Source organism: Martes martes, assembly GCF_963455335.1.
Source record: "Martes martes genome assembly, chromosome: 10".
NCBI classification, from domain to species: domain Eukaryota; kingdom Metazoa; phylum Chordata; class Mammalia; order Carnivora; family Mustelidae; genus Martes; species Martes martes.
This window is the reverse complement of record NC_137898.1, coordinates 16,988,478-17,002,962: the sequence shown is the minus strand read 5'-3', so window position 1 is coordinate 17,002,962 and position 14,485 is coordinate 16,988,478. Positions and strand designations below refer to the sequence as shown.

General features: G+C 39.0%; 1 pseudogene across 1 annotated transcript; it reads left to right on the top strand.

Moving 5' to 3' along the window:
- The first annotated feature begins 3,931 nt into the window (after window positions 1–3,931).
- On the top strand, window positions 3,932–4,855 carry LOC308350281 (olfactory receptor 4C46-like; annotated as a pseudogene). The gene has a single exon. The product of its transcript is annotated as an olfactory receptor 4C46-like (transcript).
- The last annotated feature ends 9,630 nt before the right edge of the window (window positions 4,856–14,485 follow it).

The window sequence follows — 14,485 nt, the reverse complement described above, 5'->3', positions numbered from 1 at the left end:
CACACACACTCAAACACCAGAACCATATTGATAAATCTTGTTTGGCAGGTTGGTTTCATTGTGGTTGAAAAGGATACTCATAGTAGCAAAGTCTAACTGGGATTAGAATTGGGAAGCTAATAAGAAAAAAAAAAACAATAGCATATTTGGTTTCTATTTGGCTTTAAAGAAACTTTTAAAGATTTTTTACAAATTGATTAAGCAGAAACAAACCTCCAACAAAATAAAATGGAAAAAACCATGGTGAAAGAACATAGAGGACAAGAATATTTGGATCTTTAGAAGTCTTCTATTTAACTTATTTAGTTTATCTCTCCTAAATATAATGGTCTCTCTTCTCTTACCCAAAGGCAAAATAATTTTTAAAAATGTGAAACCATAACTCTCAAAAAATATAAAATGAACACATGACAAAAGTTTTAGTTAGTTCATTTATTACTGAGGAAACTGGTAAGATTATACTCAGCCTAAAGGAAACTCCAAAATACCATCCTTACATTATTCAATCAGGAATGTGTAATTAATTTACAAATGAATGCTAAACTGGCTTGATCCCTAATGGTCAGGGAAATCAAGCAACTTTCTACCAAACAGCATTTGCATTTCTATGGACCAGAATTGTTAGCATTATTATCAGTTTTATAAATTTAAAGGCCTGGAAATTAGCTCAAGACAATTAAAGGCATAAATCCCATAGAATCATCTAATCCCAAAGAGAGTGCCATAGATGACACATAGGCTTCAACAGAAGATGTCCAATAATCTTCATGTTACATTTCTTTCTTAACAATATTTCTTCCCGACAAAAGTTAACTTTATTTAGTAGCTATATGTCAGAAGACATTTAAGTGTTTTATAAATACAAGCTCCCAGTTATGGAATGAATGCATCATGGGGAAGAATAATAGTGCATAGGGAATGGAGTCCATGATGTTTTTATAGCCTTATATGGTAATAGTTGGTATCTACATTTGCAGTGAGCATAGCATAGAGTGTCAGATTACTATGCTGTGTACCTGAAGCTAATGTAACATTGGGTGTCAACTATATTTCAATAAAAAAATGAAACAAAATGCAAAACAAAAAAATAAATTTATAAAGAGAGAAAACTATTTCCTCATTTATTTTTATTTTTCTACAAGGAAACAATACAAAATTTCTGTATCCATTGGAGTCTTGAAACAGCATACTTAAAATGACAGATTTAGAAGAGTTTAATCATGTCTACTTACCAGGGTGTAGGTAGGGGTACAGGAAACCAATAGGGGATGATGGAGCCATTACCACTGTTAGCCTTGAGAGAACAAGGGGAAAGAGTGATCACAGGAAACCAGAAGTTTCATCCCAAAGTGTTCTATCTCATTTGTCACCCACTGGCTGACAGACTATAGGAGGGAACCAGGACAGTAAATACAGTAAATAAAAATATCTTTTTTCCCACCTGTCTTGCATTCAGCTGGTACCACCTGTTGGCCAGAAGTAAGAGAGATCTGGTGGAAGGGCACCAGAGAAAGCAGCCGCCCAGGATGTACACACTGAGAATAGACCTGAAGGGGTGGAAAGAATACATCTAGTTCCTGTTCCAACTGTGTATTCCACTTTTTCTCCCAGGTAAGAGAGTAAACACTTTCATTTGGGGAGTTAGGAGGAAAAAAGTAAACACGGGAAAAATAAGTAAGGAGTCTTCCAACTGATTTATTTATATAACACTTGTTGAATACCACTATGGGTCAGACACTGACTGAACCAAGTGCTGGGGATAAAGAGGTGAACAAGACAGATGCAGGACTACTCTGCAACTTATTTGAATGGTTTTAAATGAAAAAAAAAAAAGGCATTGAAGAAGATACAAAAAGATGGAAGACCATTCCATGCTCGTGGATCGGAAAAATAAACATTGTTAAAATGTCTATACCGCCTAGAGCAATCTATACTTTCAGTGCCATTCCAATCAAAATTTCACTGGCATTTTTCAAAGAGCTGGAGCAAACAATCCTAAAATTTGTATGGAATCAGAAGAGACCCCAAATTGCTAAGGAACTGTTGAAAAAGAAAAAACTGGGGGCATCACGTTGCGGGATTTCAAGCTTTACTACAAAGCTGTGATCATCAAGACAGCATGGTACTGGCATAAAAACAGGGACATAGACCAGCGGAACAGAGTGGAGAGCCCAGATACGGACCCTCAGCTCTATGGCCAAATAATCTTCGACAGAGCAGGAAAAAATATACAGTGGAAAAAAGACAGTCTCTTCAATAAATGGTGCTGGGAAAACTGGACAGCTATATGTAGAAGAATGAAACTCGACCATTGTCTTACACCATACACAAAGATAAACTCAGAATGCATAAAAGACCTCAACATGAGGCAGGAATCCATCAGAATCCTAGAGGAGATCATAGGCAGTAACCTCTTTGATATCAGCCACAGGAACTTTTTTCAAGATATGTATCCAAATACAAAGGAAACAAAAGCAAAAACGAATTTTTGGGACTTCATCAAGATCAAAATATTCTGCACAGCACAGTGAACAGACAACAAAACAAAGGGGCAAACCACGGAATGGAAGAAGATATTCACAAATGACAGTATAGACAAAAGGCAGATATCCAGGATCTATAAAGAACTTCTTAAACTCAACACACACAAAACAGATAATCATATCAAAAAATGGGCAGAATATATGAACAGACACTTCTCCAATGAAGACATACAAATGGCTAACAGATATATTAAAAAAATGTTCATCATCACTAGCCATCTGGGAGATTCAAATCAAAACCACATTGAGATACCACCTTACACCAGTTAGAATGGCCAAAATTAACAAGATAGTAAACAACATGTGTTGGAGAGGATGTGGAGAAAGGGGAACCATCTGACACTGTTGGTGGGAATGCATGTTGGTATAGCCACTTCAGAAAACAGTGTGGAAACTCTTTAAGAAATTAAAAATAGAGCTTCCCTATGACCCTGCAATTGCACTTTTGGGTATTTAACCCAAAAATACAGATGTAGTGAAAGTAAGGGCCATTTGTACTCCAATATTCATAGCAGCAATGGCCACAGTCACCAAACTGTGGAAAGGACCAAGATGCCCGTCAACGGATGAATGGATAAGGAAGATGTGGTCCACATACACTATGGAGTATTATGCCTCCATCAGAAATGATGAATACCCAACTTTTGTAGCAAATGGACAGGACTGGAGGCGATTATGCTGAGTGAATTAAGTCAAGCAGAAAGAATCAATTATCATATGAATTCATTTATTTTTGGAGCATAAGAAATAACATGGAGGACATTGGGTGCTGGAGAGGAGAAGGGAGTTGGGGGAAACTGGAGGGGGAGACAAACCATGAGAGACTATGGAGTCTGAAAAACAATCTGAGGGTTTTGAAGGGATGGGGGTGGGAGGTTGGATGACATGGTGGTGGGTATTATGGAGGGCACGTATTACATGGAACACTGGGTGTGGTACATAAACAATGAATTCTGCTACACTGAAAAGAAATTTAAAAAAAAGACTGAATTACACTTAAACTGCATATTAAATCAACAGTTGTACAAATAGTTTTTTAAAAAATATTTAATAAACAGTTCTTAACATTTCTCATTAGTTGAGAAACAATCAGGTTAATTATACAGTGAGTTAGTTCCCTGTATCTGGATGTCCTCTAGCACAGCCTTAGTGACGATTTGTCAGGTGACGAAACTTGTAAGCAGCTGAGTTAGTTCAAAAATTCACTCTTTTTATAGAATAGAAAACGGATGTTTCTTCTCTTTGGCACACCATGAAAAAATAGCTTTTACTACTGAAATGTTTGGTCTTGTCTAAAAATCCAAAATATAAAGTTCTCATCAATTGAATTTGGAGATCCTGTCTTTGCAGGTTAATTCTGTACTCTAGAATCTACCATCAGCATTGAAATGAAAGAAGACAGGATGAATGTGACCAAATTCATTCTAATGGGACTTACCCAGGATCGTCCAATGCAGAGAATTCTATTTCTGGTGTTACTTATCACCTACATTGTCACTGTCACAGGTTACCTACTAATTGTGGCTACTATCATTGAGAGCCAGGCTTTAGACTCCCCAGTGTATTTCTTCCTGGCCTTCTTGTCTTTCATAGATGCATGCTATTCCTCTTCCATCATCCCTAAAATGCTAGCTGCTCTCTCTGATTCAAAATCTGTTTCCTGCAGTGGCTCTATGACACAGCTCTTTATAGAACATTTCCTAGGAGCTTCAGAGATTGTCCTCCTTGTGGTCATGGTTTATGACTGCTACGTGGTCATCTGTATACCCCTGCACTATGTGTCCATCATGAACCACCACATATGCTGCCTCCTTGGGGGCATGTGATGGGCCATAGGTTTTCTGCACTCCATTGGACGAATTCTGGTTAATTTATGGCTCCCATTCTGTGGTCCCAATATCATGGATCACTTCACGTGTGACATTTTCCCCCTGTTACAACTCGCCTGCTCTGACACTTTCTTTATTGGTCTCTTGGTTGCTGCCAATGGTGGGGTAATCCCTGTGGTCACCTTTGTGATGTTACTGGTATCCTATGTGGTCATCCTGTGCTCCTTGAAGACTCACAGCTCTGCAGGGAGGAAAAAGGCCCTCTCTACCTGTGGTTCCCACATCACTGTAGTTGTCTTGTTGCCCTGTATTTTTATGTATCTGTGACCAGTAGCTACTTTCCCCATGGATAAAGCCATAGCTGTATTCTATACTCTTGTTACTCCCATGTTAAATCCTGTCGTCTACACAGTCAGGGATACAGAGGTAAAAAATGCCATTAGAATGTTATTAAACAGGAATGCAATTTCAGGTGATAAGTGACCCAATATAAAGATTTTATTTCTATCATGATCTTTACATTTTTATATTACTTTAAAGCACTTCCCATACCTCCCATGTGAGACAACTCCTGTGCAAGATAGGTATACTATGATTATTGCTGTTTTACAGAAGAAGGAAAATGAAATTCAAAAACATTAAATAAGTAGCCCAATGTCAGACAGAACTAGTGTGTGGATCTGCTTTTTTCTAAATCCAAATCTGATGATCTCTCAACCATTTCAAAGAATAAATCCAAATCTGATGATCTCTCAACCATTTCAAAGAATATTAGGGGACAAAAGGGCAGCAATTCATCGGAAACTTTCTTGTTTTATAACAAACTTAAAAACATGCCTTTCTAATTACAGAGTTGTATAATGGCTCGTGTATATGAGCAATTGGTACTCAGAAAGCTGTATTGCCTACTGGCATATAGGACAGCATGGAATATAATTTTGAAAGAAGATACTTGCCAAGACCCTCTTAGCACACAGTTGGTACACCTAATGTTTAAAGTTATATTGGGGTTTCTTGTTCTGTTGAGTAAAAGTTGTTAGGAATTATAAAAAATAATGGTTTTTAAAAGGATGTAAAAAATTTTAAGTGTTGTCACATGGTCACACCTTATAAAATTGAATTCTATTGTTTTTACTTTACAGGAAAAAGTGGAAAACTGGAAGGTTTAAATAAGTAGACCATACAACATATAAGTCAGCTTTGAGCCCAAATAGTCTTAGTCTCTATCTTGTGATCTTTTCATTATATAGGAGTTTTGGACTGGTATTTGATTATGATTTGGTCTATAACAATTTTTTTTATTATATGCCCCATAGGATATGACACTTTATTAGAGTATTAATTATTAGTACAATCAAATGCAAGTGTTTCTCAAAGCACACAACAAAATATATTTAAAAAGATCTTTTACAATTAAAAAGCTGGCTTTACATTTAATTCCTTGAATCTGGAATCCTCTCTGGAAACTGCTTTAGGAGGTCATTTTTAAGGGTTACAAAAAAACAGGAATCATTACAGTTGACGATAAAACTGTATCTTAGCGAAACAAATTATATGACTTTGTTGTGAATCAATTTTGGTTTTTTTTTTAAGATTTTATTTATTTACTTGACAGACAGAAATCACAGGTGGGCAGAGAAGCAGACAGAGAGAGAGGAGGAAGCAGGCTCCCTGCTGAGCTGAGAGCCCTGATGTGGGGCTGGATCCCAGAACACTGGGATCATGACCTGAGCTGAAGTCAGAGGCTTTAACCCACTGAGCCCCCAGGCACCCCAATTTTGGCTCTTTTTAAAAATAAAGTCTGTTTAAAAAAAAGTCTGTACCAAAATAAAAATGTATACGTATGTCATAAATGTGCTAATAGCTTCTTTTTTAAAAAAATATATATTTTATTTATTTATTTTTGAATGAGAAAGTGTAGGCGGGGGAGGGGCAGAGGCAGAGAGAGAATCTCAAGGAGACTCCACACCAAGCATGGAGCCCAATGCCCGACTCAGTCTAATAATCCCAAGATCATGACCTGAGCCCAAATCAAGAGTTGGACGTTCAAACAACTGAGCCATCCTGGTGCCCCTGCAATCTTTTTCTTTTGACAGAAAGTTCCAGCCTCCTACCTCACATGGATACCGTATGTTTTATTGAAAAAAATCAATTGATTGCATGATGTGAAAATATTTAACAAACATATTATGGTTAAGCAAAAGTAGAGTAAAAACCTTATCTTCATGATCAGGAGACATGGTCTTATTTCTTACTATGCCATCATCCAGGGGACTCGAACCCCCCGGCAGGCCCCTGACCACCCAGGTGGACTCGAACTCTCCGGGGATCACCTAAGGGGGACTTGAACCCCCTGTCCACCTAGGGGGACTTGAACCCCCGACTGCCCAGGTGGACTCGAACCCCCCACCCAGTTGATCTACCAGCAGAGGGTTGGGGCATCACCACATCCACTCCAGCCCTGGGGAGCATGGCTGCATCCAGCTTCTCCCTGGTGGGCCATACCTTGGAGCTCCAAACAGACAGACAGACAAGATCCCAATACCCAAGATCCCAACACCTCCGGAGGCTTTTCCCAAAAATTCCGATGCTGGCTCAGTTCTCATCATTTGATCCCAGACGAGCCCCCATTGTTAAGGCCCGTGATCAAAGGAACGAGACTGATGCAAAGCGAAAGTCAAGCAAAGCTTTATTTTGCACCAAGCATCAAAAATCAAACCGACTGGTAGGGGCCGTCTCTTACAAAGAGACGACGACAACCCCGACGAGGCCGCTCCCAAGAAGGCTGCTCTGGACGAGGCCGCTCTGGGCAAGGCCGCTCCCTGAGGAGGACACTCTGGACGAGGCCACTCCTAGGACGAGGCTGTTCCAGACGAGGCCACTTGCCAACAAGGCCACTCCCAAGACGAGGCCTATCGAAGAGGTGACAACGATGACCCCGACAAGGCTGCTTCCAAGAAGGCCACTCCAGACAAGGCCGCTAGCCGACGAGGCCGCTCCCCAGACAGGGCCACTCCAGACGAGGCCGCTCCCAGGACAAGGCCATTCCAGAGGAGGCCGCTCGCCCATGAGGCTGCTCCCTGGACAGGGCTGCTCCCCGGAATGAGGCCATTCTGGTGAGGCTGCTCCTGCGAGGCTGCTCTGGCAAGGCCCCTTGCGGCAGCGCCTTGGCTTGGGGCAGTGAGGCCGCTCGCTGCCGCGAGGCTGCTGGTGGTGAGGCTGTTCGCTGCAGCGCCACTGCCACTGACTACGACAACAAGGACAACCACGACGCTCCCCACGGCCATGACGACCACGATGCTCCGATGCTCCCACCGACTACCCTAATGGCTAATCCAATGGCTATTCTAACTCCTCCTACTGCTCCTTCCCCCCAGCCTCATAGACTAACTTTTATAGAGGTGGTTGAGCCCTGCCCACACACAGGTGGCCAATGAGATTTCAACTCACCACAGTAAATATATGCGCACCCCACTGATTGAATATCTCCATCTGGCCTGGCCTGCCCCTGTATCTGGGATTTGCAAGTAAGTTCCTCTGGCTAACCAGGCCCTCATATAGGCCCTCACAATGTGAGAAGATGAAAAGGACACAGATTATAGATTGTCAACAGCAAACTTGGAAGGCATAAGAACTGAAAGGAGAAATGTAAGGCAGTCTGATGTTCTCAGTAGATGGAGTCTTGCTGATCTGTGAATAATTTTAAGGAATGTTAAGATATTCCTTTGCAAAGGATCTCATCATCAACATTCTCTGATGAAGGTCAAATGCTATCTGATTATTTCTCAGACTTAAAAGAAAATGGAAGTAAGTATATTTACCATGGAAAATTAATGAGATAAATAATATTTGGATCTCTTGTACACAGATACTTTGCTTTATATGGGTAATAACTTTTTTGTTAAATTTTTTAAGAGAGAGAGAGAGTGCACATGTGTGTGCATGCATGATTTGGGGAGACGGAGAGGGACATATTCTTTTTTTTTTTTTTTTTTTGAGGGAGATACTCTTAAGAAGGCTCCAACCAAGCATGGAACAGCTTATATGGACTTCCAGTTCTGTGAAAATTTCAGGCATTAAGTGAGGGAATGGTCTAACTCTTATTGAAGGCTATATGCATACTTTTTGATAGTGCTTTATATGCTTTATCTCTCTTAGTGTAATAAGTTTTAATATAGAGATCTTTATGCCATTGATATAAAAAAATGAGACTGAATAAGGGTTAAGAAACAATAGAAAGTCTTTTAGACTCTGCCTTCTCTATTCGTCCCATTTCACAATACTCTTTGCTAGCATGATGCAAAAACACCCAAACATAGAGCTGTTCATTGGCTGCAATGTGAAGATTGTCCTTGAGGCATTCTATCCTTATTTTGGGGTTCACTTTCTTCTCTTCAGCTCTCCCCTGAGCTCTGCTTCCCAGGCTACTTGTACTTTCCTGATTCTTCTTGGGTCAGAGAAAAGCCGCTTGATGATCTGATTTCTACAGATGTAATTCCTGTCATGGACATCATGTAAAGTGGGATGTAATGGGCTCAGGAATTGCAACTCAAAAGGTCTCATTTGAAATATAGTGACATATGGGTGAGAGGTATTTGGAGGGAAAATAAACAACTCAATCATTGAGGAGACTGACAGCCTGGGTATGAGGGTGGCACTAGGAAGACCTAACTGTCATTTCTATGGGGCTTTTTCTATTGTTAGTCTATAGTCTTAATATTTATTACCTGAAAAATGGTGGCTCCAAGGTCAATTAAGTGTAGGAAATTCTTATTTCATTCATTCAAATAATTCTGTTTAGTGCCTACAGTGTCAGAGTGTTCTGGGGGCTTGGTATAAGGTGTTGAATAATACAAACAGAGGTTGTGTTTGTATGGAACTTGCATTCCCATAAGGAACAGGTGGTTAATAAGCAAGTTACTCATGAATGAAAAATGTAATTGTGTTAGTAGTAAGTATGATGAACAACATTTTATTCAGGGGGCGTTGCAGAAGAGAACAATTGGATATAGATGAGTGTGGTTGTTTGAAGCCCAGCTAGAATTTTACTTACACTCAAGTTTAATCACATTATTTCCCCCCACCCTGTTCTTTGTATAAATAGGTTATCTAACACACGAATTTGCCATGGGCACTGGGAACCATATGTAGCATATCGATATTTTTCACCATTGAACTTGGAAAAAGAATGAAGCCTATAACCCCAGTTATTTCTAAATGGAACACATGTTATTTTGGAATACTAAATGTTATGGAGTGAAAAAGAATTGGGTCCTTATTTTTTCTAGCTGAGGTACATTTTTTAAACCTTAATAACAGCAAGTCTCCTGCAGTTGGATATGACACAATTTTAATAATAGTCTTAAAAGATGAAGGTGACACCAGGCTAAGTGAGAACAATTTGGTCCCAGGACTTGCCCGGTATATTGACTTTTCTTTCTCTATGTCGTTAGGCAGATGGATTGCCATATGGCCATTCTGTTATTGAAGAAGGGAGCTTACTTGTGGAGCAGATAATTGAATGGTTAATGATAATGCCCGGATCTGGTATTGTTCTTGTGGAGCATCAGCCTGGGCTGGATCCAGTGATCTGGATTTATCTGCCCCTGGGATAAACGGATCACTGCAGGGGTCAGATAAGAATTCACTGGTATGGTGATTAGCTCCTCAGTCAGTAGAGGCACAGCCTCCAGGGCATACACTTGGAATGATGCAAATCTGCACATTTTGATATTCTGTGCCATTTGAAAATGTCACCATGCCCTCTTTTAGCTAAAATTTAGTATGTGAAGGAAACCTTCTCATTAATGATGTTTCTTCTAAGGTGTGAGTTGGAAACAGTTTACAAATTAAGCTCAAAATACAGCCAAATGGTGGGCATAGTTCCATAAATTATTTGAAAATAGATTATCTGGCTCCCCCCACCCCAAACCTTTCCTATTTAGATGAAATTTGAATTACTCTGCCATCTACAAGCTTTGTTTCCTATTTAAGTCCTTGGACAGTTAGAGTATCTGTTTTTAATCTTTCTTTAAAAATCATTAGAACCTCTGACACTATCAAAAAATTCCCATGAAGTGCTTAGATGATTTGTTTCCAGAGCAGGTCCTGATTTACTTGGATCTGCTAAGTTGAAACTCTAATAAGTAAAAACTTGTAGTTCTTTTGTTGATGACAGCTCATGGAAGTAGATCCTGGAAGGGCACAGAACTTTGGTTACCTTGACATTATTCTGGAAAATTTATTGTACAATGCCTGCCTTCTACTTACTGGTACCTTCCATTAACTGCCTTTGGAGTTCACAAGGATGACATAAGGTTGAGTTATGGAGGTAACTTGAACAAGTTACTTGAGTATTAAACATCTTATTAATTTGAACTACTATTTTTGAAATTATTGAAATAATCAAATCATTTTACATACATACACAAGTACATATGTACATATATTAAGTATATTCAAAATGTATCAGTAGTTCATCTGTTTTGTCTATACACACAAATTGTGGTTTCAGGCTGGAAAATCTTAAGCTATCAACACTTCTGGGCTGGATTTACTTTAATCTGTCTTTGTAAATTACCAAAATTGATGTGTCTGTCTAATGCAGGTCATGAGATTAACAACTATAAGAGTGTGTTTGTATTTTAGGGATGTGCTTTTAGGAAGAGGAGGGAGAAAAATAGTGGGAAAAATATACAGTGGGAAAAAGACAGTCTCTTCAATAAATGGTTCTGGGAAAATTGGACAGTTATGTACAGAAAAACGAAATTCAATCATTCTCTTACACCGTACACAAAGATAAACTTGCAATGGATAAAAGACCGCAACATGAGGCAGGAATCTACCAAAATCCTAGAGGAGAACATAGGCAGTAACTTTTCTGACATTGGCCCCTGCAACTTCTTTCAAGACATGTCTCCAGAGGCAAAGGAAACAAAAGCTAAAATGAACTTTTAGGACTTCATCAAGATCAAAAGCTTCTGCACATGTCCTCTGTGTTATTCCTTATGGGGAGAGGGAGAGAAGTGAGTTGGGGGAAATTGAAGGGGGAGATGAACCATGAGAGACTGTGGACTCTGAAAAAAACTGAGGGTTTTGGAGGGGAGGGGTGAGAGGTTGGGTGAGCCTGGTGGTGGGTATTATGAAGGGCACATATTGCATGGAACACTGGGTGTGGTGCATAAACAATGAATTCTGGAATACTGAAAAGAAATTTTTTTTTAAATGCTTCTGCACAGAAAAGGAAACTCAACAAAACAAAGAGGCAACCCACAGAATGGGAGAAGATATTTTGAAATGACACTACAGACAAAGAGCTGATATCCAATATCTATAAAGAACTCCTCAAACTCCACACACACAAAACAGATAATCACTTCAAAAAATGGGCAGAAGATATGAACAAACGGTTCTCCAAAGAAGACATAAAAATGGCTAACAGACACATGAAAAAATGCGCATCATCTTTATCCATCATGGAGATTGAAATCAAAACCACGTTAAGATACCACCTTACACGAGTTAGAATGGCCAAAATCAACAAGTCAAGAAACAACAAGTGGAGAAAGGGGAACCCTCTTATACTGTTGGTGGAAATGCATGTTGGTGCAGCCACTTTGGAAAACGGTGTGGAGATTCCTTAAGGAATTAAAAATAGAGCTACCCTATGACCCTGCAATTGGACCACTGTGTATTTACCCCAACGATAATGACGTAGTGAAAAGAAGGGCCATTTGTATCCCAATGTTCATAGCAGCAATGGCCACAGTAACCACACTGTGGAAAGAACCAAGATGCCCTTCAATAGACAAATGGATAAAGAAGATATAGTCCATATATACAATGGAGTATAATGCCTCCATCAGAAAGGATGAATACCCATCTTTTGTATCAACATGGATGGGACTGGAGGCGATTATGCTGAGTGAAATAAGTCTAGCAGAGAGAGTCAATTATCATATAGTTTCATTACTTGTGAAGCATAAGGAATAACACAGAGGACTTTGGGAGATAGAGAGAAGTGAGTTGGGGTAAATTAGAGGGCGAGACAAACCATGAGAGACTGTGGACTCTTAGAAACAAACTGAGGGTTCTGGAGGGGTGGAGGTAGGGGATTGTGTGAGCCTGGAAGTGGGTATTAAGGAGGGCATGTATTGCATGGAACACTGGTGTGGTGTGGAAGAAAAAAAAAAGAAAAATAAATAAAATCTAAAAACAACAACAACAAAAACTATTGATGAGAATGAAAGATTCTTCAGGATTTTTTACAGAATCCATCGAAGTTCATCATTTACATATTTTGGATTTGATGTTGATATTTCTAGGAATTTTCTAGGGCAGAAATATTCAAACCAGTCAGTAAAAATTCCTGTGAAGTGATATGCATTGCATCATTGTGTGTAAGGAGGATACTATAAAAAAGCATAATCGTCAAGCAAAAATGTATCAGTTTAATGAATCATGGTACAACCATTAAGGAGAATAATCTGTAAAATTAAAATGTAGGAAAATCTATAACTGCTGACAAATAACGTCCATACAAAGTATTGAAGTTCCATGAATATTATCATTTTAGGTACTTGTATATAGAGTAAAACACATAAGTGATTGTATGCATTCAATATACCTAAACATACAGAGGGACATCTGAAGAGCATGCCCTAAACTGTCAGTAGAAGGTCAATAGGGCTTATGGTTGGGAGTGGTCCTTTCCTTTTAAATTTTCTACCACTCTATCTGCCCACACAAAATATTACCCAAGGGGATATGGTCTCCCTCTTGTAATTTATAAAAATTAAAGTGAGCATTTAGGAGAAGCATATGTATACATCTAATAAAATCTCAAAGCATTTACTAGAAGCATATGTAAAAACATGAGGCCAAGGCAATGGATCTGTTTTAAAATAGTTTATGGTCAGTATCCTCCTCATTCTAGGAAAAGAGATGGAAATGCTGATCTAAGCCCTTCACATTTATAAAATCATTTAATCTTTACATTACCTTCCCATTTTTTAGAAAATAAAACAGGCACAGAGAGGTTATCTGGCCTATTCTATGTTCTCAGAAGTGAGAAGTGAGTGTAGTGTGGAAAATCAGGAGTTTTATATAGATCCTTAAGATTATAACTCTTACTACCTGTTCCCAGTTGAACTCTAGACCAGCTAGGTTTACCTACTCAAAGCACCTTTAACGAGGGTGAGTAGGGGTGTATGTGACTAAGTTTTAGGAGATACCACAAATAAAGCATTCAATACACATTTGAACTATAATTTATGTTAATATCTTGTCACATTTTAATGTTTGTAAATATGAATACCTACACTGTAATGCTAGGAGCTTATGATGTTTAATACAACACCTCTGAAAAAAGCAACTGAGATTTAAAGAGAATATGTAACTTCCAGTTAATTATATCCCTGGAAGATCCAGAATGAGAGCTTGTATGATGTCAGAGTCCATGTATTTCGACGATGGACATTATGTTTTTCCTTCCTTCATGCCTTGCTCATGCTGTTCCCCTTCTTGTTTACTTTCAACATCATGAATTTAGAATTTGCTAAATTCTTACGTCAAGCTTTAGCACATTTCATCTTCTTTGAAATCTGTAGAGCATACAGATAATTTCCCTGTTGGACGTTATATCACACACTTATTGTTTCAGGAGTTCTTATTCTGTCTCCATCTTTATGGATAGAGCACTTTCTGTACCCCTCATACTCTCGGAGATGCTATATAATGGAAATATGCACTGTCTAGGTAATAATTAGACACTGAAGAAATGTAATTCTTCACTTTTTATGAACAGTTTTTTTAGCAATGGTATTTCACAGGATCACTGGGAAAAGAAGGCATTATTATAAAGACGATCCAAAGGAAGTGATTCAACACTTAACTGGAAGTCCAAGGTATGACTCTGCTCTTGGGTTTGGTTAAAGCATGTCTAGGAGTAGAAAAGAGAGAGCTGAAAGATGGTAAATGGGATATGTGGGTATGTGAGCCTGGATGCTGGAGGAATAGCAGCCAGGCTCTGACAATGGCAATCTCTCATTTCTGGATGCAAGATCTGCACCACCATTGCCTAGGGCCCAAGGATCAATGCTGCCTCCCTCAGAT